A 25,438-nucleotide genomic window follows, 5' to 3' on the forward strand; every position below is an offset into this window, starting at 1 on the left:
GGAATTTGGTTTGGACATCAAAAAGTGCAATTTTGAGTAGATTTAGGCTTTTGGCTCACAAAATGGGTAGGATGTCCTCTATGGATGGGCAAATGATATCCAATTGGATTGAAATTTGATATATAGGCTTCTTATACCATGTAAAAGACTCCCATGATGTCAATTCTTGCACAAAAGGTCAATATGACCCTGGAGACATCCTACGCGTAGGATGTCTCTTTTCTCAAAATGACTTGATTTTGGTTCTGTGGGTAGCCCTTAGCATGTAGAACATGGCCCTGCTCTTAGATTTTGATTTGGATAAGTATTGGTGTTGTTAGGAGCATGTGTAGTGTTTTTAGGCTCAGAAAAGTGCATCTTTGAGATTTTGGGGGCCAAATGTGATGGCTCTGGCTTGAAATTTGATATATCAGCTTGTGAAGATGTTATAAAGATATGTGGAATTCAAAAACACCCGCTCGAGGTCAAATAGGGTATTTAGACATCCTACGCGTAGGATGTCTATTTAATTATTTTTCATATTTGACTCCACAGTTAGCTTGGCAATGTGATAATGAGTATATTGTGCAAGTTTCATGTGAGTTGGACTAGTTTTGGTAGGTCTATGACCCTTTATTTCCTCTATGCTCTGACTTTCCGTTTTTTGATGCATATGAGGTCAACTCTTGTCCAAAAGTGATGAAACTTGATGGCTAGCATGTATAAGCTATGTAGAAGCTGTGTATGAGGTGAGATATTGAGTTTGATGCCCAAACATGGCCTTGATACATCCTACGCGTAGGATGTCTCCTGATGGAGAGGTGCTACTAGTATATGCCCTTAGCCCCCCTGAGTCCCCTTTAAGCCTTATTTCAATTAAAAAGTAAAAAAGGTAGATAGAAACTCCCTGTTTGGCTTTCAGAGCCTCTGAGTCAGTGCTTTTTGGTGATGAAATTCCTTGATGTTAGTCTCCATAGCTTCATGGTTCCTTGGGGAACCTTGCCATATGGTTTTTGCTGGCTTTGGCTTCACCGGAGCTCCGTTTGGAGATCTGTCGCTCTGGAAGCGCCCATGATTGCTTTTGCATGCCGTCGATCACTTGTGGTGGTCTACCACCATAGGACTTGGTTGTTGATGGTCTAGGTAAGCCGCTCGTGAAGTTTGGTGGCAAACGGACATCCGGTTTGGTCGTGAGAGCCAGTTGACGCTTTGTGTGTCTGATGCCGTTTCTGAAGCTTAGTCCCGCTTCGGGTCGCCTTATGGCCATGTGGGCTATATAGCCTTGTAGAGCATGTCGAGATGCTCCTACGCATGAGTTTTGGTAGCATTTGGGCGACTTTCCACCGATTTACCACTTGGTGGCTTCTTGCAGGGCTTTGGAAGTTAGGGTTTTTCTCGTTGGTTTTTTGCCGCCTTTGTGCATCTAAGAGTGGTCTCCTATGCTAGGGTAAACCCCCTGTGAAGCCTTATTGCTATTGGGTTAGCCGTTAGGTGGCTACCTCTACCTGTAGGTCTCTACTGCCCGTTCCCCGTGTGAACCCTACACTAGTTTTCGCGATAAAACATCAAACATATGCGAAAAGCTCAAGGTGGTGAGTCTACCTCTCATATTTGGAGCCTGTCGGGTGGTCGTGCGCGTCGTAGAAGTAGCTGGAAGTCCGGTTCGTTCTAGGTGGCAAGAGCTCTCTCTCAAGAAGGAAATAGTAGAAATGAGCTCTAAGTGAAGTGAAAAAATCTTATAATGGGGGTCCCCAGACCATTTTCTATGAAATTTGACATGTGCTCCTAACCTCTTGCAAGATGCGGTTTAGGCTTGAAAAGTTCCTGATTTGGACTCCGTTTGCCTAGTTTCCGAGAAATTTGACGTTTCAGTCAAAATCAAGCCAACTCCCGCTCCATTCACATAATTGCACCCCCATTGTACCATAGGTTGTCCTATAGTCACTGATTATCCCCATATTCATTGTTTTTCATTACGACCATATTTCACCTGTTTTTTGTAATTTTGAAGTTTTTCTGCCGATAATTAGTAAAATTAAAAAGAAAATAGTAAAATAAACCCAAAAAATCCCCAAAAATCACAATAACTCAAAAACATCACCGCAAAACACTATGTACACTCATATGCAATTTTTATGGTCGGATTTCTCCGTTTTACCAATATTTTATCCGAAAAATGGCTATTTTTACATATATACACACACCTAGAGGACTAATTTGGCGTTTGGACCCATATACTTGTAGATTCGTGATGTATAAGGGCATATGTACTAAGGTTAGTCCAAAAAATTTTGCAATCAAACAAAACCCCTTCAAAATAGTTGAAAAGCATGCCCTTTTTTGCTCTTTTCTCCGTCATTGGGTCCGCATTGAGAATGCCTCCCCCCTCCTAGTCGGAGCCCTCCCGGATGACAAGGTATCGCCTCGTGGTATGTGCAGTGCATGGGTTAAAAATTGTGCTAATGCGCAGCCTTGTAATGTGGCACTATTTGATGCATACTCAGTCAATGCATGGAAAAATCAATGTTGTGCGAGAGGAGGGAATAAGCAAGATGCTTATTGGCATTCGACATCGAGGTTTCTTGTTTGTTGTTGATTTGGTTGGCGGATTTTCTTTCCAAGTAAAAGTTGTAACTCTACATCTCTTTGTTTGATAGTCTTTTTTGCAAAAGTTGCTTGGTTTGCCGCTACTGTCGATATGGCCGTGGTTGTTTCCATTGATGGAAGTGTCATTTTCATTGTAGCTATAATCTTGTTCTCTGTTAATTGCCCTTTGGAGTTTTGCTGTGGAAGCTTTTGTAGGTTTATTGCCTCGTTTTTGGTTGTCATTGCTGTTCTGCTGATCGGCACCCACATAGATCGGTTTGCCTGTTTCATATGTAGTGAGTGTCTGGCTGCTGGTGTTGCTTGTACTGAAGGGAGTTCTTGTTGCTTTGGTTTGGGGATCCAAATGCGTGTCACATTTAAGTGGTTACTTAGCATTCTCTTCGGGATCCATATCTTTTTGGTTGTTGGTTTAACTGTGTTCTTCTGTTGACTTCTGCTGTTGTATTGTGGTTTGTATGCCAGGTCGCCTCTATCCTTCCATACCCATACTTGTTTTTCGTGTGTTGCTAACCTTGATCTATTCACTGTGGTCTATGTTGTCTTATTTTTGTAGTGCACATGGTTGGCAGTTCCTTGGTTGTTCTCCATGGATATCGTGTTGTGCTTTATTGGCACCCATCCTTTTTGTTCTTTTATCTGATTCTTCCGGGTTGGCTGAGCAAAGGCTACCACCTGTTGTTCTTGTGAATGCTGAATTTTGATTGTATCCAAATTCCAATCTATCTGCACATTTTACTCTTTTTGCCAAGGTTGTCCCAACAACATGGGGTGTAGTGTGCTCCGTATCGTACAAAGATATTCTCATACAAAAATTGAGCGGTGGTTCTTGCGTTTGCTTTTTGTGTTGCTTTGGCTTCCACCCATTTTGTGAGATAGTCCGTAACCACAATGATATATTGGGTATGGGTGCGATATGTAGGGGGTGAAAGAGGCCCCACAAAATCAATTCCCCATTTTGCAAATGCCCATGCTCCCATCATTGGCCGTAGTGGCATCTCATCTCTCTTTATCGGCACCTTAGTGCGCTGACATGCGTCACAACGCTTTACAAACTCCTCAGCATCCATGTTCAATGAGGCCACCATATTCCTGCGGTTAAGACAATTTTTTTCGTCTTATTGCCTGAAAAATGGCCTCCACTTATTCCTCCATGTGCGTGTTCTAGAATGAGCAGGTATTCACTTTCACTTGCACAGATTCTAAGTTGATTGTCCTTTCCTCTCTTGTAGAGTTGATTTCCAATTAAACTAAAGTTTTGAGCCTCCAACTCTATAGCCCTTTTTCGTGCTTTTGTTATGTTTTCAAGAAATGTCCTTGTTGTTAAGAAATCAATGATATATTGACTCCATGCAGGTGCAATGTTTACGTGAAACAATGTCGCATGATCCACCGGTTGTTTGGCACTACATATAGTACAATTGTTAACATAAGCATGTGTGTCAGCATACATAGTTGGCTAATAAACTCCTAAGTGTTTCAATTTTTGGTGTGTTTTCATTGTTGAACAATGAAATGCACAATCTTGGATGTGTACTTCTTCAAGATAACACTCGAATTCCTCTAGATTTATACATAATCGTAGAATTTGGTCCAAGCCTAGATGGTACAGTCGTCCTGCAATCAACTAAAAGTTTTTTGTTTGGCAAAATGTTTGTTGTTTGGATCTGTATTCCTTGTTATCAAATCTCCCTCCAAAGAAAAGAATGCTAACAATTTTCTGAGACCATTTGGGTATCATTTCAATATTGAAAAGATAAGCATCAGGTATGTCATCATCTACTCCTTCAGGATCTTCCCCATTTTGTAGCCTTGAAAGATGATCCACCCGTAGATGAGTTTTACCCTTTTTTTACTACCACTATAAAGTCAAACTCTAGCAATATAATAAACCAGCGTACAATTCTCCCAGTATTACATGGTTTATTTACTAGATACAAAAGAGCTTGATGATATGTAAAGAACACAAATTTGTTTGCAAGCAAGTAATGCCGAAATTTCTTTACAGCATAAACCATTCCTAATCTCTCTCTTTCAGTGGTGGTGTAGTTCTTTTCTGCACTATTTAGCTGTCGCCTCGCATAACAAACTGGGAAATCCATTGTTCCTTCTCCAGGTTGAGCCAGAATACTCCCAATTGCATATGCAGATGCATCAATGTGAACATGGAATATCTTTTCCCAATCTGGTGCTAAGTACAGGTGCTGATACAATGTTTTGCTTAAGCTTTTGGAATGAAGTTTCACACTCCTCAGTCCAGTCGAAACTGACTAATAAGCGATATAGTGGTTGTGCAATGACCGCATACATATATATGAATCTTCGATAATATATGAATCTTCGATAATATCCGCAGTGTCCCATGAAAGATATAGTGGTTGTGCAATGACCGCATACATATATATGAATCTTCGATAATATCCGTAGTGTCCCATGAAAGATTGTACTTGTTTGGCATTAGTAGGCCTGGGCAAGTCTGCTATGACTCTAATTTTGTCTAGGTCAGTGGTTATGCCATTTCTTGAGACAATATGTCCTAAGATGCGGCCTTGCCTTACCATAAAAATGCACTTTTACGGGTTGAGACAGATTCGATATGTTCTGCACTTCTCAAATACCTTTTGTAAATGGTCAATATGTTCTTCTCGTGTAAGAGAGTGGATGCAGAGATCATCCATATATATTTCTAAGAATATTCTCAGGTATTCTTTGAACGCACGAGTCATTAACCTTTGGAAGGTAGCTGGGGCATTGGTTAGGCCAAAAGGCATAACTCTATACGCATATATTCCCCACTCTGTGGTAAATGCTGTTTTGTGTTGATCCTCTATTGCAATTGCCAATTGGTTATACCCCAAAAACCCATCAAAAAAGGAAAAATCCCGTTTTCCAGCCACCCTCTCAAGCACATGTTCTGTGATCGGCAAGGGATAATTATCCCTTATTGTGGCTACGTTCACTATTTTGAGGTTCACACACACACACGCAGCTTTTCGTTCTTTTTGGGGACAACCACAATGAGTGAAACCCAATATGTATGCTCGATTTCATAGATGAATTCAACATCCATCAGCTTGTCAATCTCCTCTTTGATTAGTTTAGTGAATGTGTCATTATATGTGTAAGGACATTGTTTGCTAGGTTTGGCATCTGATTTCAAAGGAATTGTATGTTGGCATATCGATGGATCAACTCCTTTGAGGTCTTTGTAGGACCATGCAAACACATCTTTATACTTCTTGAGAAGTTGTGTTAGCCTTTCTTCTTCAGGCTCTAAATCAGTTGCTATATAGACAGGATGAGGTTGTTCGTCTGGCACAACGAGGTCTATCCATTTTGCATTTTCTAGCCCATCGTAAGATTCTTGATTTATTCTTTCCCTTATTGGTGGTGTCATTATGATTTGTCTGTCTTGGATGGTGAATTTTTGATAGTGGGATGGTACATTCATGTTTCCTTTTTTTGAATCCTCCTTATCGTCACTTTCTCCCTCAGTAGTCCATACCTCTCGTAACGACCGGTTTAGTTCTTGGTATTTCTTTTGCCGCTCCATTTTGGTCCACTCTGGATCTTTTGTCTTTTCCTGTTTTGATTGTTGAGATTTTCTTGATTTTATTTCTGTTTTAGTCTTCCATGCTTGTTTTATTTCCTCATGTGTCCTTTCCCTTCGAACTCTTGAGAATCTTCCTGATATTTGGTCTTTTACACAATCCTTTGCCTTGACAAGCATTAGATAGTGAGTTTTATCTTTTATCCATGGCATCAAGTTCTCTCTAATTTTGTTTTTTGCTGTTTTTTTTCTATAGCGTTCCTGGCGTCTAGGGTGTTGATTTGCAAAATCATAAAACTTGATATTCGCGGTTGTCTCCCCATGCTCGCTTGAGCTGTCTGAACACTCGTTATCTGCATCGTTACTTAATTCCAGATGCTCAGAGGAGTCATAAAACTCTTATTTTCTGGTGAGTCTACATACTCATCTCCTACTGGTATAAGGTTTACCATGTCATAGGGTAGCACATCATAGCCATCCTTATCGCAAAATTTTGTCTTGGGCTATCTGTAATGGTTACAGACATCCAATGTTGCTAGTATGTATTCCTACTCCAAAGGTTCTAAGGCATCTTCGGAAAAAGGTTCCGGAATGTAATCCTTGTCCTGAATAGCTCTTTCTAAGATGCATTCCTCTCTTTTTAAGCTCCCATAATGTGAAGCTCCACACATCCATAACTCTTTTTTCTACCCTAACCATGCTGGGAGTTCGGAACCTGCCAATGTAGCTGAATCAAACTCTTCCACTGGTGTCTGGTTCACATCCTTGTAACTATGGTCTTTTAGGTATATTTTGGTTGTAGTCTCCCCACGTCTAAGGTATATGTGGTCGTAACCCCAATCCTGGACCATCTTTAATTGTCTCATGAATGGTCTTCCCAAGATGATCTCGTAATTGTTCTTTTTGTCGAAATCAACTATTGCAAATGTATGCTCATACTCGATTCCACAAGAGGTGACAATTACTTTTTCTAGAAGTCCTAGAGGCTTTTCCATGAACCCATCTGCCAGTTGCAATTTCATTTTGGTAGCTCTCAAAGCCGATTTTCTCCATTTTTCCAGATTTCTTTGGTGGCGATAGCGACTCCCACTCCACTGTCAAGAATAGCTTTTGAAACTACTCCGTGGAATTCTATTGGTAGTGATTTCCATCTTCTCCCTCGCAATATTCTCCAACCCTGTTTAAAGGTACTGGCCTAGTGTTTAGTTGAGGCTTGTCCAATTCTCTGATCCCTTCTTGAAGCTTTGAGGTAGGGTCTTTTACTCCAAATTTTTCTAAGCATTGCCTACGGTGGTCCACATGTTTGGTCGTGACCTCAGGAGTTCGGCTAAAGTGATTGTGCATGCCACAGGGGTGGACAATAACTCAATCAACCCTTGTGAATCCATCACTCTGTTAGGAGAAAGTCTTTGAGATGGGATTGCTCTCACCTCAGACTTAGCTTCATACTCCCTTAGGTAGGAGGGTAGATTTTTTAGCGAGTTTGGTTGGCTGTGCCCCGAACTAATTGAACCCTGGTCTCCCCCTTGAGAATGTATATCAAAGTTCATTTGTGATCTTGCCTCAAACTCTTCAATGGGAGGTAAGATCTCATTTTTCTCCTTTCTCGTGCTATTTATTTGGTGGTTCACCCTGTTAGCTTCATTTGCTTCCCGGATTTGCTTCCACAGGCCATCTAGACTGTTACAATCCTTACCCATTTCTACCAATGTTTTAGGCTAGAAACCATCAATTGTCTCATCTATTGTATTTGGCACTATGATAGGTTCTCTCCTAGACTCAGAGGCAGTCGTGAGTCTCTCCTTCGTGTCTACTTGTTTCTCTAGAGTTGGTTTGATAGGGTTTGGAGCTAGTACCTCGTGCCAACTTGCAGGTTTATCAAGCGGATTTTCTATCAAGGATTGGACTGTTTCAATAATCTTTCGACACATTTCCAACCTCTGTTTTTCTATTTCTGCATATGGATAAGTCATCCATCTTTGCTCTTGAGTTTGGTTGTTTTTGAGTCTGGCTTCGTATGCTTTTAAAAGTGCGTCCAACTGCTCATTTACTTTTTCTACCAGCACTGATCCTCCTGATCCTGCACTTTGGGGTCCCCTTACTTCCTTGGGCCCTATTGTTGCCGCAGTGTGTGAGCTTAAACTAGTTAGATCCTCTAACTGCTGTAATCTATCCTTTGTGTTTTTTAACTCCTCCGATAGAGCCGTTTGCTCTCGTTCTCTCCTGGCTTTCATACGCGCCTTTCTAGCTTTCCAAGTGCTTCTCTGATTTTTCATTTCTGCACTTGGGACATTGGTCTTTGGCTCTTCAATTATGGGTTTGTTTGTCATTCGTTGAGCTTGGGCTTGTGTCACTGCCTGGATAGGTATTACTGTCTCATTTTCTGACCCTCCACTAGAAGGCACTGCTTCCAGCATGTTCAAAGTAGTTTTTGCTCCTTTGCTCGGGTTCTTAGGGCAATCAGGAATCAAGTGAGTAATTCCACACTCAGTGCAATACGCATTGACTCTAATGATTTCATCATGAGGACAGTCTCTTAGCCAATGGTCTCCGCCACACTTGTAGCAGGGTCCCTTAGGCTGTTGAGGTGCTCCTTGAGCTCCTCTCTGCTGGTACGCATGCCTCTGCCCGCCCATGCCTCCGTTGGCTATGAACAATAGTGTTCGTTCATCCAAGCTGTATCTTCCTTCTCCTGCTGCTTGTGCAGCTGTTGGTGGTCCTGTACTTCCAATCATGCTCCAAGGTTCTGGCGTTGGGGTTTCTTCCGATGGATAATAGACAGGATTTGCTGCATATCCATTGGAATCTTCGTAATATGCATGCATAGATACCAAAGCCTTCTCTTCTGGTTCGTTTACCGTTGGTGTGTATCTTATGCCGACCGGTCGTAATCCTGGTAGGGGTGGTTGTTGCCCCAATACTGGTTGTGGTCTCTCAACTCCTACAGGTCATGGTAGATTGCCTGCTTGATACCTAGGCATCGGTGGAAGTTGAGGAGATGCTACCTGAGCTTGGGGAGCATAAGGTCGCTCTCTCACATATCCCTTGTTATAATAACATTCCTCCGTCACATGGTTTGTCCATTTTTGTTCAATAGCTCACCACTTTGGCTACTTAGCCTAAGGCTTGGCATAAATATTAATTTTTTTTAGCACTTCCTCTACAAGCTGCTCCTGGCTTACAACTACTTCTCCTTTCGGTGTTGTCTTAGCGGACTTGCTTCTACTTTGTTGTGAGGACGAATCATCATCAAGATCCTTGAATTCACCCTCCTTGTAAACCGCACAATTGTCTACAAGGTAAAGAGCCTCCTTAGTTAACTCATTTAACGTTGTGCTCCTCTTCATATGTAAGTCCTTCTGGAGATCTACGTTCCTTAGTCCTTGAATAAATATAAGCATAAGTCTGGACTGAGTTGGCAGTTCTTCCATAGGGCAGAACTTCACATATCTTTTTAGTCATAGGGCTACCTTTCGCACAGATTCCCCTTCTTTCTGTTTGAATTTATGGATTTGTGAGATTGTATTATGAGTTATCCCCCTTTGTGAGAATTCCTCAATAAACTCATCAAAAACCTCCTCCGTAGACTCAAAGTCTCTACGCTCCACAGAGTCAAACCAAGTAGCGGCATCCTCTTCTAGGGTAAGTCCAAACCCTGCAAATTGAGTAGGGAAGTCCAAAACTTCTTCAGCTCTAATTACACGCACAAAGGCTGCTACATGATCCCTAGGATCTCTGTTTTCCGTGTATTTTTTGTTTACCCATTTTTGCACCTGAGAAGGTCTAATTCTTCGATGGTCTACACATCTCATCATTGGTTCTCCTCGTCCTACTCGATACACCTCCTCTGGCCTTCGGTAGTGGGAGGGTTCCTCTCCCAGAGGTGCCCCTAAGCCATAATTTCTGATGGTTCTTGCAAGAGGTGGTTCATCTCTTCTAACTCGTTCTATGGGTTGTCTTCCAGGCTCTCTCGACTCTTGAGTTTACTCTCGCCTTGATACTGTGAATAGAGTGGTGGTTCTTGTAAATCTCTTAGCCCTCTTGCGGCTGGATAACCATCTCTATTTCGGTCTTGTTCTAATGTCGCACTTTGTTGAAGCCATGCCTGCAATGATGGTTGGGTTGCTTGTTGGTTCTGGTAGTTGAACGTCTGTTGTTGGTTAGAATGTGATTTTGTCTCGTACTCTTTTGAAAATGGATTTGTTGACTTGCTAGGGGTATAGGTGGACCTTGGTACTTCTTCGGGGGCATATGTTGATGTTTCTGAAACTGTTGCCTTTTCTACCTCCTCTGGGAGAATTCGTTTGTATTCTCGCCCGTACCTGTCAACAAAAATGATATCCTTCCCCATAGCAATTTCATAAGAGAATAAGTAAAGAACCTTGTCTTTGCTTAATTCATTTGGGTAGGGTTATTTGCATCGAAAATAAGAGACTACTCCCTCACTCTCATGCTTGTAAATTCCCACAATCTCATTATAGGTAGAGACCCTGGTTGTTTTTTTATCATAAATAAAAAGAGCTCCAGGTCGATCAATTTTTGGAGGCTGCTCTTGAGCCTCTGAGACCATTTTTCCTTTTACCACATTATCTCCATATCTGTTGTAATCCTCAGGGTTACTAACTATCAGATAGTGGTTCCCCGTTTTGGAGTCGGAATCTATCTCCATCATCATAGACTTGAATTATCTCCAGTCTCTGAGAAGGTCTTTCTTCTATACAAATACACTTGCATCCCCGATAGTCAGAATAAACTAGGGCTTCCCTAGAGTTTGTTCCTTCTAAGAAGATTATAGTGAACTTGGCATCGTTCAAAGGGTTTTGGGAGGTACTTCCTCCTAGCATTGGTCCTTCACCGGAGAAACCTCCTGGCTGTTGACTAACCATCATGAAGAAGGACTTATCTGATGAAGTGTGAGTATCACTACCCTCCTCAATGATCGGTGCTAATGGATTTAGCCTTGCCTGAGTTACACTCTCCTCAGTGGACACTAAGCTACCCTGATCACCTGCCACTTTTTGGTCTCTAGGAATGTGTCTTCCTGATCTTAAATTCATTAAAATTAGCAATGCAATTTATCACAAATCCAACCACTCACTTGGCAAGGGATCGGTTTCCGCACAACTTCTTGCCTTGCCGCTGAATATACCTGTACACAAGCGTTTAATTTCGGCAATCGAATCAAAGCATTTAACCGCTAGAGGTGGTCTTAGTAATGATTGGTATAACTGGAGGGTTAACCTCAACCACTACTGTACTCTATACACTTCGGATGTTCTTGATTAGGTCTGCTAATCTGGAATTGTACACCACCCAAGTGTTTATCAGTCTAGAGGTAAAGTCTTAATTCCGTCTTTGCTCCGTCAAAAGGTCAAACAAGGTCCAATTTCACTTTTGAAAGAAGTTCTGGAAATCTTAAGTCAATTGGAACATCACTCTATGTCCACAGTCAGATTTTGACTTCAATAAGCCCCTGTAGACATCCTATGTGTAGGATGTCTACCTGCTTTGTTTTGGCTGAAATTTGTACTATAGATTCCCCTTGATGTGCTGAGTCCACAGCTGTTCTCACTTTTTGATTTGGACACCTATAAGCTGCTCAATTGATCAGAAATCTGTTCTAGCAGCCTAATGTTGATCTGACGAGTCAAATCAACTCCAATTTGGACCAAAATTGGCTAGGAGGCTTGCCTAATGCTATACAACACCCTGCTATGTCCACATTCAGATTTTGACTTCAATATCATGCCTTAGACATACTACGTGTAGCATGTCTAACTGCTCAAAATTGCTCCAAATTCAAACCACAGACTACTCTTAAGGTGTTGATCACTCTGGTATGCTCAAAGTTGGATTTGGAGTGCTGAATCATTGTGAACACATCCTACACATAGGATGTCTAAGTGCTTTGTTTGACTCCAAACTTGAGCCACAGCTTCCCCTTGATGTCAGCAACCAATGCTATGCTTAGATTTTAGTTTGGATTTCAAAAGACCCCAATTTTAGCTATTCTAGTCTTTTTCAGTAAAAAATGCTAAAGTCTGCATAAAACCCAATTTTCTCACCCAATTGAGATGAAAACCTTTCTCATGCACTCAATAAATCATGTAGATCATGCTCATGAAGACATCCTATGGTTTTTGTCTTAAAATAATGCCTTGGACCCAATTTGGGTAAGATGTCTAGCAAATTCTATCTTTTGGCCTTATCCTGTCAAGATATGGTCAAGTTCCCCTTTCCAAGTGAACATAGGATAATTGCTACCTTCTAAACACACTGGTCAACTCAGATTTTCAAAATTCTCACCAGAACACCCTGTAGACATCCTACACGTAGGATGTCTATTGCTCCTTTTCTCAGACTAAAGTGCTACTTTGCCTTCCCTATGCTCTCAAAAAGTGCCAATATGCCTTAAAAGTGCAAAAATATGCAAATTTCTCTCAATTTAAACCTTTTCTGAACTTTTACATTTTCAGAGTCTGCCTTTTAGCTTTTGGGCAATCCAATAAGGGAAAAACACTCAAGTCTATATGTTACTAGGGTGAAACCCACCCTCTGAACACACAGGTGACCTCAGTTTCCCCAAATTCCCTGCTAAAAACCGCTGGAGACATGCTACGCATAGGATGTCTATTGTCTTAAAATTTAAATTTTTTCTGACAGAAGTACTCCCTATGCTCTGCAGATCTTTGAGAAATACTCACAGAAACTTTTGAACTTCAATTCAGCTTCTAAACACTCTTTTCCGTCTTTTACAGCTCTTTGATGAGCCTAACAGCAAATATAACATGCATGAAGTGCTCCAGATCATAAATCATGATGTCCTACTTACCCTACTCCTACTCATCATGTGAGATGGTGATTTTGGTGTCTTGGTTGCTTCCTGGCCTCCCCGGACTCTCAAGCTATCCTTTCACCGCCTTTACCACTCCAACTCCTACTCATCTACCTAATACTACCTAAGTCGAAGGATCTAGGCCAGACACTCGCTCCTAGACTCCTCCTAAGACATAGAGAGTCCCCCACCCTCTGATCCTATCTAAATGTAAAATAAGACTCTGGCAAGCCAGAGAATCCCTATCCTCAAGGACTAGTCTCGGTCACCTACCTAGGGTTTTCGTCCCCGACAGCAGCCCCAATGTTAGCGGATACGCCCCGACGGACGTCAGCACAGCGAGAACTCACCTAAAAAGATTTGTCAGCTAAGGACAAAGCTCGACCCGCAGGCGCGTGGAAGCAAGCATAGGGTGTCAACCTACACTCGACCGACTATTGACTACTTCCTACAGAGGTCACTACCCAATGTCTAAGTTACAGCCTTCAAGAGTACACAAGAGGAGATTTCCTACAACGCTTTCAAGAGCCAAATACCCATCAAACGTTCTCCAAACGCTACGAAACTTGAGGGAAATCCTATTAACACCAATAGGCCGCTCTCCCTAAGGTCCATAAACCAAAACCCCAACCCTAAACACCCGGTGCAGAATCACGTAGGATGTCTGGTCAAAATTTATAGGTTGTCATTTTCGAAAACTAAAGTGCCTAATATGTAGCTCTACTCATTGCGAACACATGGATATGCTGAAATGCAAAAACGGACAACGTATGCTCACTGAATCACCAGATATAGCTTGTGGGTCGATCTCGCAAAGCCGGGTCATACACCTGCAATGTAGGTGTTGGTGCGTACCTCTCTTCGGGGGCAACATGCTGCACTTCTCCCCACTTGATTCCGACCACTAGTGCGCGCGTAGCGTCAAGATAAAAATCTCACTCTCTCTCGTACACAGAGTACGCTCAACTCACACAGACAAAACTTATAAAAATGACAAAGGTTTTTGCATTAAGGTCAAAAGTGGTATAAATACCTTACAATCTCAAACCCTAATGTTCCAATTTAACCATTTACTAAGTCTAAATGTCAAAAATGGGATACAATTTGGAAGCTTCTGCAAGCCCCACTATTTACAAAGGTGAAATGGCGGTTTCTTCTCAATTAAGGAATAATTACAAAGGAAATTAGTATCCTGCCGGGCAATCACCCTCCGTTGAGTATGTCCAGCCGCTAACATCCATTCTCAGGACTATGCTTCTCTAACACACCTTCCTTCTCAACTGTAGTCTCTGGCTCAGCCTTTGTAGTCTCTGGCTCAGACTCTGCAGTCTCTGGATCAGTCTCTGGATCAATCTCTACAGTGAAAAGTATTAAGGAATTAAGAACTTGCTGTTTCAAGTTACGTGTAGCTACAGCATGACAGTGGAAGCTACCAGGCATGATAGTGGAAGCTACCAGGCAAGCACTGATAGCTACCAGCACTATCCTGGTAGCTACCAATGCCATTCTGGTAGCTGGCTGACTGAGAGCTACCAAGATGACATAAGGGCCACCAATGCTATCCTAGTAGTAAGCAATCTAACAGTGGTGGTTAACAGAATAAAAGCCTGGCAACAACCTTAATCTAAAACATCTTCCTTCTCAGCATGTACCAACACCTTGAATTCTGTTCTTCACAATAAGAAATTAAGAACAAGTTTTCAAGTTACATGCAGGGTCAGCATGACAATAGAAGCTACCAAGCAAGCACTAATAAGCTACCAGTACTACCAAATGCTATCCTAGTAGCTACCTTGCCCCCTGCCATCATGGTAGCTACAGATGCTATCATGGTAGCTACCAATGTTATCCTGGTAGCTACCTTGTCACTTGCAGGACTTCCTTGGCAGAATGGCAGCTCACGGCAGAATGGCAGCTACCAATGCCATCCTGGTAGCCACCTTGTCACTTGCAGGACTTCCTTGGCAGAATGGCAGCTCATGGCAGAATGGCAGCTACCAATGCAATCCTGGTAGCCACCTTGTCAATTGCAGGACTTCCTTGGAAAAATGGCAGCTCATGGCAGAATGGTAGCTACCAATATTATACTGGTAGCAACCAGGGTTGACAATGAGAACTTCCTTGTCACCAGTAGGAGTTCCATGGTAAAACAATAGCTAATGGAAGAATGGTAGCTACCTTGCCACCAGCAAGACTTCCATGGGAGAATAGTAGCTCATGGGAGAATGGTAGCCACAGCCATACTGGTAGCTAGCTGTACCAGGATTAGCATGACAGATGCCACTATGAGAGTGGTAGCTACCAGTATTGTACTAGTAGCTACCAGTCTTGTATTAGTAGCTACAATTAGCAGGGTTCCCTTGATAGCAGAAACACAAAAAAACAGATAAATTTAAGCTCAATGCTACAAAATGCAGCAGGGTGTATACCATGGTCCATGCTTAAGGGCACTGATGAGGGTTTGGTGTCTGATTGCACTCCTTGCAAATTGGCATTCGTACTACTGAGGATCACCAAAGACCGCATGGTATGCAAAATTGGTTGGATGTGTCCATGCATGTTTCTTTGCTTGCAACAAGATGGCCAAAATAGTACATGTGAAAGGCATGATTGCAGGGCAGCAAAAACATACCAAGTGCATCATCGTCATACATCATCAACCCACAAGTACTGCAAACTTTGTCCAAAGGCAAGGTGCCCATATCCACAGGTGGAACTTTCGGTGGAGGTGCAGACAACAAAATTGTCTTTCTTTTGACCTGCATGGTCTTCACAAAATCCATCCGCGCCTATGCACACTCCTCCACTTCCTGTGTAAAATCTCTCTCCTTTAGAGCACTATCCATAGCATCAAGTGGTGCCTTCTCCTCAACTACCACTTGCAATGTTTGGAGTGTTAGCGACAACCTTCCGACAGTATTTTTAAGCTGCTCCACCTTCATTGCATCCACAGCATTGACGCTACCTTCTGCCTTTAGTAATGCAGCCTCTGCATCTTTCAACTGGCCTCTAAGCTTTTCCACTAGGATTTTGGCACCTTCATTTCGGTGCACATCAGCGTGAAGCAATTCCAGTTTCTTAAAAGCTTCATTATACTTTGACAATGCAAAAGAATGCTTGCTTACAACCATGTTGTAAACAGTATCTAACTCTGTAAGAGACGGTGGACCAAATAAATTCTTTTTTTGCACATCATCCACTGTATCGATCGGAGTTTCTTGGGGTGCCTCCAAATGATCTGGAGTCCTCGTCATTCGCCGCGAACTGTTAGGGGCATAGGAGGAATGGAAAGCTGCCCATCGCTGCTTCTTTGCATATAATTTGCCTGGATCCATATTTGTGACAATACTTTCTGAAAACAAGGCCCAGTCAACCTGTCCCTTCAACTACTCATATAGAAAGTCTCTAGCAAATCCTTTAGTCACCTCCATACCATAATTTCCAGGAGGTTCTTGATACACGGATGTGAACAATACATAAAACTTGTTCCAGAGCTTTGGCTTCACATCTCTGCATTTTACTTTGCTGCCCCTCTTCGGCACTTCCTTAAAGCATTTCAACCAATCTTTGTTGGTGAAATCTGCCTCAGTCAGCAGTCGAGCATCCACTCCAGAGTTGGGGAGGTCATATACTTCATGTGCTTGAGGCTTTGTCATGCAAAAAACTGTCTTCCTTTCAAATTTCACATATGGAGTGCACCAACGGCCTTTGCCCTGTAAAATACAGGGAAAAACATACGACCATAGTTGTTTCCATACGGCAAACGCATACGGGTATGGAAGTATGATTGGAGTATGGTTCAACACTTAAGCTTGAAACATACACGGCCATAAATTTACTAAAAACTTAGATAACTTGTGCATGGTGAGCATTTATAATATCACAATTTTGTAGAAGTTTTCACATTAAACATCAATTGTTGCATTGAGCAGGAGCAGAAGCAGGTTGGGCATGTGCATGAATAGGTGGTACAACTACCTGTGTCCCAGACAGATAGCTACCATGTAACTACCACCTTGGTATTTCTTTGCTAAATGAACTTTTTGATTGGTAGTAGCTGGCTAACATAATGCTACCAACTTGTTATGTTTTTTGAAGAATGCTGAATGCTACAATCTTGATGATCTCTGATGCACTTTCCCTATATTAAATGAGTGTTGCAGGTGGTAGCTACCACACTGATAGAGCATCACTGATTCATGTTTCTTCATAGCACTATGATTTGCAATCCATACAAGTACGGTCCCAACTATGCACAAGACATGAATGCATGTGCAGCCAGCCAATTGAAGTTCAGTAAAAAATGCAACGTGCACAAATATACATGCTTGAATGCATGCATGCATGCATGCCTCTACACAGGTTTTCAATGCAAGCTTGAATGCATGCATGCATACCTCTACACGGGTTTTCAATGCAAGCTTGAATGCATGCACATTAGCTTATGGAGCTTGAATGCATCTACAAACATCTAGCCTCTAACTTAGGTTTGCTTCAAAGAAAGCTTAAGAGAGCTTACATGGACCTTGGAAACAAGTTACAACAATAAATTGTGCAGAGACAGCCAGCAACACTAAGATGCAGTAGTACCTCAGTGTTGGGGATTACAACATCTGCCATTTTTGAATGTTTCTTTGCTATAGGAGTGCACGGCTTTAGTGAAGGAGTCAAGACCTTCTTCTTCCTTCTTTCCAGCAGGGGAGTCCAAGGGTGGATCAGGCAGGGGAGGTGAATGATGTGCCCTCTTCCGCCTCCCAGTAATTGTGGTTGATTTTGCTTCAGCTGCAGGAGCTGCTTGGCCACCTGAGTTGCCCCCCCTCTACAACCGTCGACAAGTAGGAGGCGTCATGATTGTGGAGTAAGGTGGCTCCCCTGCACTACTTTCACACACACAATTGAAAATGAAAAGATAATTTTTAAAGTTTTTAAATCCAGCTCGCTGCTCAAGCCTTTTGATGAACAATTTTCAGGTAAAACCTTATAAAAGATTCTCAATGTTTACTCACCTAGCTACCAACCAGCCCACCCCCTTGCTACCACCCCCAAAAATGGGTAGCTAGTGTACCACCTTTTCATGCATCCACCCATAAAACGCACGACATAAGAAAGCACAAGTTCTAAATGTAGATGACAAATGAGCCCAATTTTATAAGTTTAGGTTCTTTTGACAACACAAACCTAAAGGCCTCAAATATGCTTACTTGCCATATGGTGCCAAACTTCATGACAAGTAAAGTGCCTAGCTTATAGGTACTCGGCATGCACAAAAGAAGGGGATTGTTAGTTATCTCTAGCCCCATGCATCATTGTGTGGATTAACTCATAGTAGAATGACAAGCATCAATGTGGCAATAGGTCCATGCTTTAGAAATAAGACAAAATAGTAGTAGGACAATGTGCCCCATTCTTGGTGTCATTCTCTCTCATGTCAATCTTGGCATCCAAGAGTTTGCTACAATCTATTCCCTTCCTTGCAAGACAATATTAGACACAGACAACTAGAGTGGACACATATATGTATTGTGTTTCCATGCATTCGCTTACTGATTAACACTAGTTCTGTAATTGGACACTTAAGTGTCCTGAGACATTAAAGTGTCTTGTTTTCCTTCCAAGTTTTGGCAATTTATTTGTCAAGCTAGAAAGAATTTTTTTATACCTTGCTTCTTCCATAGGTTGGTTATAAGGAAAAGAAAACACTCAATTTTTCTCCATGACAAAATACAATCCGTATGGATAGAATTCTGGTAAGCTCTAAGTCATAAATTTTAGTAAAATTTCAAGCTATTTTGCCAGAAAAATCATAGAATTCTTATATCTTTTTGTAGAGATGGCCCTTTTTATGTTTATAAAAGCCAAGTGTTAGTATTTAGTGTTACAAAGCAATGGAACGCACTTTAAAAACAAGTTTCCAAGTCACATGCAAGTTATAGACATAATTTCATACTTGAGCACGTGATGAATTAGAGCATAATTTTGGTCTTCCAAAGCTCCCCTCATGGAATTGGGGCTATTCTAGTGCAATTTGATGACTACAAATGACTTAATATGTTGAAACCAAGAAACTACGTATTTTTTGGGCTCCCTAACTCAATTAAATCTCGTTGCTTGAACTCTATCTTGAATTTTTTATCGTGGAAAAACTCTTGAAAATCTTGAGTTCTCCATAATAACATTAAAACCAAGGTTTTGGGCACCCCAATTTTGTATGTACCATGTACTTTGATACATTTAGCTGATCTACATAGAAAGCTTGATATTATTTGAGGTTTTGAATGCTTATGTCTCAAGAATAAAAATATCAAAGCTCTCTCTTATGCTGTTTTGAATATTTAAAATAATCCAATAATTGTTGCATACCAAAGCCCTTCTATTTGTCACCTTGAGTCCTAGGTGGAAAGTAAGCAATGCATCACTTTCTAAAACTCACAAATACATCAAAAACATATTTTTCTTTGTATACAACGATATGCTTGAAATGGCTATATCAAACACATAGAACTTTCCATTATTTATATACTCCCAAGTCAATTTTTTTGCACATGAAACTTTCAATTATCTATAGCAAAATTGTGGAAAAGACACCTAAAATTTTCTACAAGGTCGCTTTATTTTTTCTTGAGCTTATAAAGTCGATTTCTTAAAACCATCAAATCGCAGTCTTACGAGGGTCAACTTGATGAGTATAGTTCTTGATCATGGTAGATTCTAAAATGCAAGGTTATATTTTTAAAAGACCCTCTAGCTAACATATTTTAGAGTATCAAGAGGGTTTTCTTAAATAAACTGTCTAATGCAAGTAGCATTTAATTTAAATTTGTAAACAAAGGACACTTACGTGTCCTATTTTGGTACCAAACTAGAGTTAAGAGATATATGCTTGCCCCTAGTGGATAGACATGTCAAAAGGTCATGTTCATGGGTGATGAGTTGCCACTACCTCTTCCATAGGTTTCATTGACATGCTATGCCCTCACTATGCCACAATATGATTCTATCTTGCTTCATTATCATAGTAACTGCTCACATAGTTATTGCTACAAAGATATTTTCTTTCATCCAACTTGTGGAGACTCTCATGCATTTCCTATTCTCTTTGCATGATTCTTGATGCATGGCTATGTGTGGGGGCTGCATTTCTATAACGATTGACTTTACAATGGGTGTGCACCATTTGGCTTGGATCCCCATATATGAGAAAATAACTCAAGCACACTTTGATGGATCTTTGCGCATCCACGGTGGTATAGGACAATTTTACGGGTTAGTAACCTTATCTTTTTGAATTTTCACCTTGATACATAACATTGAATTCCACTATTATGCCTCATTGGGACCTTTGTAGAGAAGATCATGTCCAAGATGTCATCCATCTTGCATATGCAACCTTGGGAAACTTTTGATGGCTCTGATTCATACCTCTCTACAAAGATTGATTTGAATATATGTTCAAGACATGGAATGAACTTTAAGTAAGAAAAACATCAAGAGCATACATAGCACAACATGGGTAGATTCCATTTAGATATTTTCTCGGGTTGTAGTTCGCTCGTGTAGTCTTGCTTGGCCTATGGTAAGACTCTTCCTAGAGGTGGTATTACTCAACAATTGCTATCCATGTAGCAGGCAAACAAGGGAATGTTGATTTGAATATATGTTCAAGACATGGAATGAACTTTAAGTAAGAAAAACATCAAGAGCATACATAGCACAACATGGGTAGATTCCATTTAGATATTTGCTCGGGTTGTAGTTCGCTCGTGTAGTCTTGCTTGGCCTATGGTAAGACTCTTCCTAGAGGTGGTATTACTCAACAATTGCTATCCATGTAGCAGGCAGACAAGGGAATGGTAGTAGTGAATGGTAGGTCACTAGAGTTAACAACCTGTGAAATGGCCCATATCTTCAAAATTCCAGATGCAAAAAAATCCACACTAGCCACGGTGGAGAAAGTCATCAAATGTTTTAGAGAAGATGATTAGGTAAAAAGGAAGAAAAAGGATGGAGCACAAGGCATTCCAATAGCTGCACTAGAATGTACCTCAATGTACCACTTCATAGTAGAAACCATCAGTTTGAAAAAAAATCCAACATATTTGTTTAAAAAGTAGTTTGCAATGTTATTGGCCAGAATTCAAAATTCAAAGGCCAGCATCAACATCACCTAGTTCCTGTATACCAGTGTGGTGCCAAATCCAAAAATATTCTAAAGCCTGATATGTTTGGAAATTTCTATATTGGGAAAATTTGGCTCTAGTCCCTGCCAATGTTTAGAATGCTTTTGGGACAAGGTGGCAAAGGAGAGGGTAGAAAAAATCACAGTATCATTCTCTGAAGACACTGAAACTAGGGAGGCTGGTAAGACCAGAGGAGACCAGACAAAGGACACTACAACAAAGCAACCTATGGAAGTCAAAGGAAAAGAGGTAATGCAAACTTGGGTAAAGTGACCATCAACCTAGGCAGAGACCGGGTCATCGAGTAAGAAGCACAAAACAACAGATTTGCTAAAATGATTTTAGGTTAGTACTCAAAATCCAATAAGCATTGTTGAGGCAGCAATTGACACAACACAAGGACATTCCAATGGACAACAATACGAAGAAAAGGAGACCGATGAACAGATACCCGCACTAAACAAGCTCAAACCAACACTAGGCCCGAGGAAGAAAAGAACCAGGATTTGAGCAATGGCGCAAGAGAGCCAGATGATTATAAATTTTCTCCAATTTGCTCCAAACTCTTCATCACTACTATATGCCATTCCTACAAAAGAAGCGGACTTGCCTTGTTTCTTTCCAGTGCTTTATTCCCTACGCATTGAGCCAACAAATAAGCAAAACGCTACATCTAGATAGTGGATGGGCTCAGAGAACGGTATGAGGAAGCCACTACTAAATGTCTGGACTGGAGCCCCGTGGAGTCCACTATGTAAAAATTTCATATAGCACATGCGAACAAGAAGGGGTATGCATTTTTGTAAAAAAATAGCCCTTATGTATCAAAATTTTCACTTTCTCAATTAAAAAACTCTTTACATAAGTACATTACTCTGTAAATGTACCTAATCAAAAATCCCTTATTTTGTTTGCATATGTTATCTTACATATTTCCTAGTGGATGCCCCGGGACTAGAACCAAGTTTTGCAAGAGGCTTTGAAGAAGACTCTAGCCAATGAGCTGATTGAAGACCTCCAATTTTTTTTGGTAAGGATGGGTCAGTGGAAGGTACAGCTCAGGTGCCTCATCAAAATAACAAATCAACTCCTTCACTTGGCCGTGGAAGCCTCAAAGATACCTGAGAAAGACCTGGCTAACAAAGAATCCTCTAATCCTCAGTTCAAAGAGATGGCTGAAATATTGTCCGAAGCCTGCAATAAGTGCAATCAGACATTACCTCAAGGTTGGATGCATACTGCGTCATTTTGCCATAAGCTGGCTAGGGCCAGGCTTACCTGAGGGAAACACACATTGTATGACCCGATACCAAGGCTTGGAATTCGCTGACACCATACGAAGTCGAGATGAAGACCTCCAGGAAAGACCAGTTGGATCAAGAAGCCATTTATAGGTTAATTCAAAAGGATAATGTTGGTTCAAGTGCTCTAGAGCCGTTCAAGGTACTGCACAAACCCCCTAAGAAGAAGGAACCAGATAGCAAGAAGTTCATATGGATGGACACTGCATCGAATCAGCTACCTTCTGGAGATACATACCGAAATTCAAGAAAGGGGAGGAGGAATGTAGACAACGGGAACAACCCCTAGTAGGCGGCAGGCGGATGGCTAGAATGGAGGCTTCCAAAAGCAGTAACTATGGATAGTTACCACACTAATTGATACAATGTGCATCGAGTCACAATCAGGAAGACTATAAATAGGACCCATTACTTCATTTTGAGGGTCTGTCGAGTTTGACAGATTCTATTCCACTTACATCGTATCATTATGGAGCCCAAACTCTTGTACTCATAGTTGTTGTACTTTCATAATCCAACTTTCACTGAGTTTACTCTCATTGTATTGGTTTAATGTTCTTAATATACAATTCCAATTCCAGTCTCTAAGTTCAGTTTCCAATTCTAGCTTCACTGTCATTTCCAGTTTTAGTCTTGTTTCAAGCTCCAGTCATGTCTATGTCCGATATGGTTTGAAGTCTACTGTTTGATCTGAACTAACTCTGACTCCCAACCTTGAATAGCTGACTAAGAGTGGCCAGCTCATTCCACATGGCTTCCTCCTTAATGAGAAAAGAGCTAAGATCATCAAATTCTAGCTTTTCCTTTGTGATGTGTAGCCTAAGTGTCCTGGACACCGTATTGTATGCCTCAGCTAACTTCGTGAGTACAAAAGTAGGTAGTTGAGTATTAATCGGTGCACTTTTCATAGCCAATAGTTGATGATGAATAACCTTAGCTATCATAAGAAATGATTGCATGGAACTTTGGGTGAAAACTTGATGATAAATAATTGTTCAAGAAGGGTGATTGCTCGCAGCTTAGAATCCCAATCAAACATTCCAATGAGCTTGAACCACATATCGTTGGCATTCTTTAAATCTGTATGGCTTGAATAATTTCCTTTGTAAGAGATTCTGCAACGGTCAACATTCTCTTCACATTACGTGCATCCCAATTGACACACAATTTTTGATACTCATCATCTTAAATGCAAGTGTACCTGTTGCTAGGATCCCTCATAGGATGAGGCTCCGAGCTGTCATGACTATGTCCCATAAGCCTTTTTGCATGAGCCAAAGTTGCATAATCAAGTTCCAATGGGCGTTGTTATTGTCATTCAATTTGTCCCTAACGCTCGAGCAAGGGGGGCATATTGAAATTGCAAGATCTAGGGTAAAAGACCCTGAAATTGCGATCCGTCACTTGTGAGCTGTGGTTGATCGTTCTCAAAAATAATTAGTGTAGACGAAAGCGCTTCATCCCCACTATGTGCAGCAGAAGGCGCGCATGGCATGATGGTTTGAGCAAAAAATGTGATGCAGGTCTCTTCGACACTGTGTAAAATTTCTGGGCTCCAAAGGGAGGATACACCCCTCGTGGAAGAAAAGAACAGTGCCGCTCCGGGCTTGGACCGCCGCTCCCGCCAATCATAAAGAAACACATCATAATAACCATCTCAACATTCGCACGTTGTTGTCCGTGATCTGGTTCTTTGGTGTACTTGATTTTTGTCCTTCTTCAGGGGCGTGTCCCCTTTTCGGGACCTTGATCGACACGTGCAAAAGGCTCGGTCTTTGCTTGCCGGTATCTTTGTAAAGCTCCAAGCTCTCTTTTCCATTACCTTTCGTGGGATCAAAGACATGAACGGAGAGCTTAGTTACGGAGTTTGTGACCTTGAGATCCCTTCAGTCATGGCTAGGTTGCATACTAAACAGAGAGCTTCTATCTCTTGCCCATTATGGACCATACCTCACAATTCCCTAACACCATACAGATGTGGTCAAAGTTTCGGGCTTTGCGCTCTCTATAATTAGACTACTACTTTTTTTGTTGCATGTGCTTTTGGTTCAAAAAACCTCCTCATACCTTTAAAAAAGAAAAAACCATTAGAGTGGTGAAGATAGTAGGGAGAAAATTTACACATATCATGTATTTAAAATTGTACATTTTTGTACATTAAACCCTCGAGGGGCAACCATGGGAACCACTTTTCCAATAGGGAAGGAGAATACACCCAAGAGAATGCTACCCGTGAGCCTTATATCCTCAACCTTGGGGTTACATCACAAAGGTCTCACCAACTGAGCTACATTTCTTGGGTATCCTCATACCTTTACCTTCATATGTTGCTACAGTTCCATTGATTGCTTTGACCCCGTGGTAATGGATGGGCCAAGTGAAGTGGTCATGGATGGGCCAAGTGAACTCCGTGTAGCTATATGTATGCATACGTCCCAATTCTTTTGGTTTACTTTCAAGGTATGACTTTGGGGTTCATCAATCCCCTTTGCAATTTCTAGTGTTGACGTGTGGCATGTACCTTCCTTGATACTCCATAGTGGCTATAGTTTTTGTTGGGTTTTCAAAGAGAGTCAAGATAGTTGTTAGATTAGAAAGCTTTTATGTTGACTGTGTGTGTGTGCACGCGCGCGCGTGTGTGTGTGTGTGTGTGTGTGTGTGTGTGTGTGTGTGTGTGTGTGTGAGAGAGAGAGAGAGAGAGGAGACAAGAAATTCTTAAGTAAGCATTATCCCAAAGGACCAAATATCTATCAACTGTCACTAATGAGTCTTCAAAGAGATCGGGGCGGGGGCTGGTCTGAGCACTATCTAACTTGAGGTATTGAGGAAGTATAAACGATGGGATCTAGGACGCTGAAGTGAAGCACATTTCTCGCAAAGCATAAACGCTATCGCTTTTGTCGTTGTTTGCTTTTTTTGTCCATGTTTACTTTGTTGGTCCGTGTTTACTTTTGCCCATGTCCGAGTTCACTTTATGAGAGAGTGGTTTCGC

The 25,438-nt window shown here is 41.3% G+C and overlaps 1 pseudogene; it reads right to left on the reverse strand.

Moving 5' to 3' along the window:
* Positions 1 to 15,836: 15,836 nt before the first annotated feature.
* LOC147466038 (uncharacterized) lies at positions 15,837 to 16,624 on the reverse strand (annotated as a pseudogene).
* Positions 16,625 to 25,438: the final 8,814 nt, after the last annotated feature.

Source organism: Adiantum capillus-veneris, chromosome 1, assembly GCF_014529385.1.
Source record: "Adiantum capillus-veneris isolate H3 chromosome 1, ASM1452938v2, whole genome shotgun sequence".
Classification (NCBI taxonomy): domain Eukaryota; kingdom Viridiplantae; phylum Streptophyta; class Polypodiopsida; order Polypodiales; family Pteridaceae; genus Adiantum; species Adiantum capillus-veneris.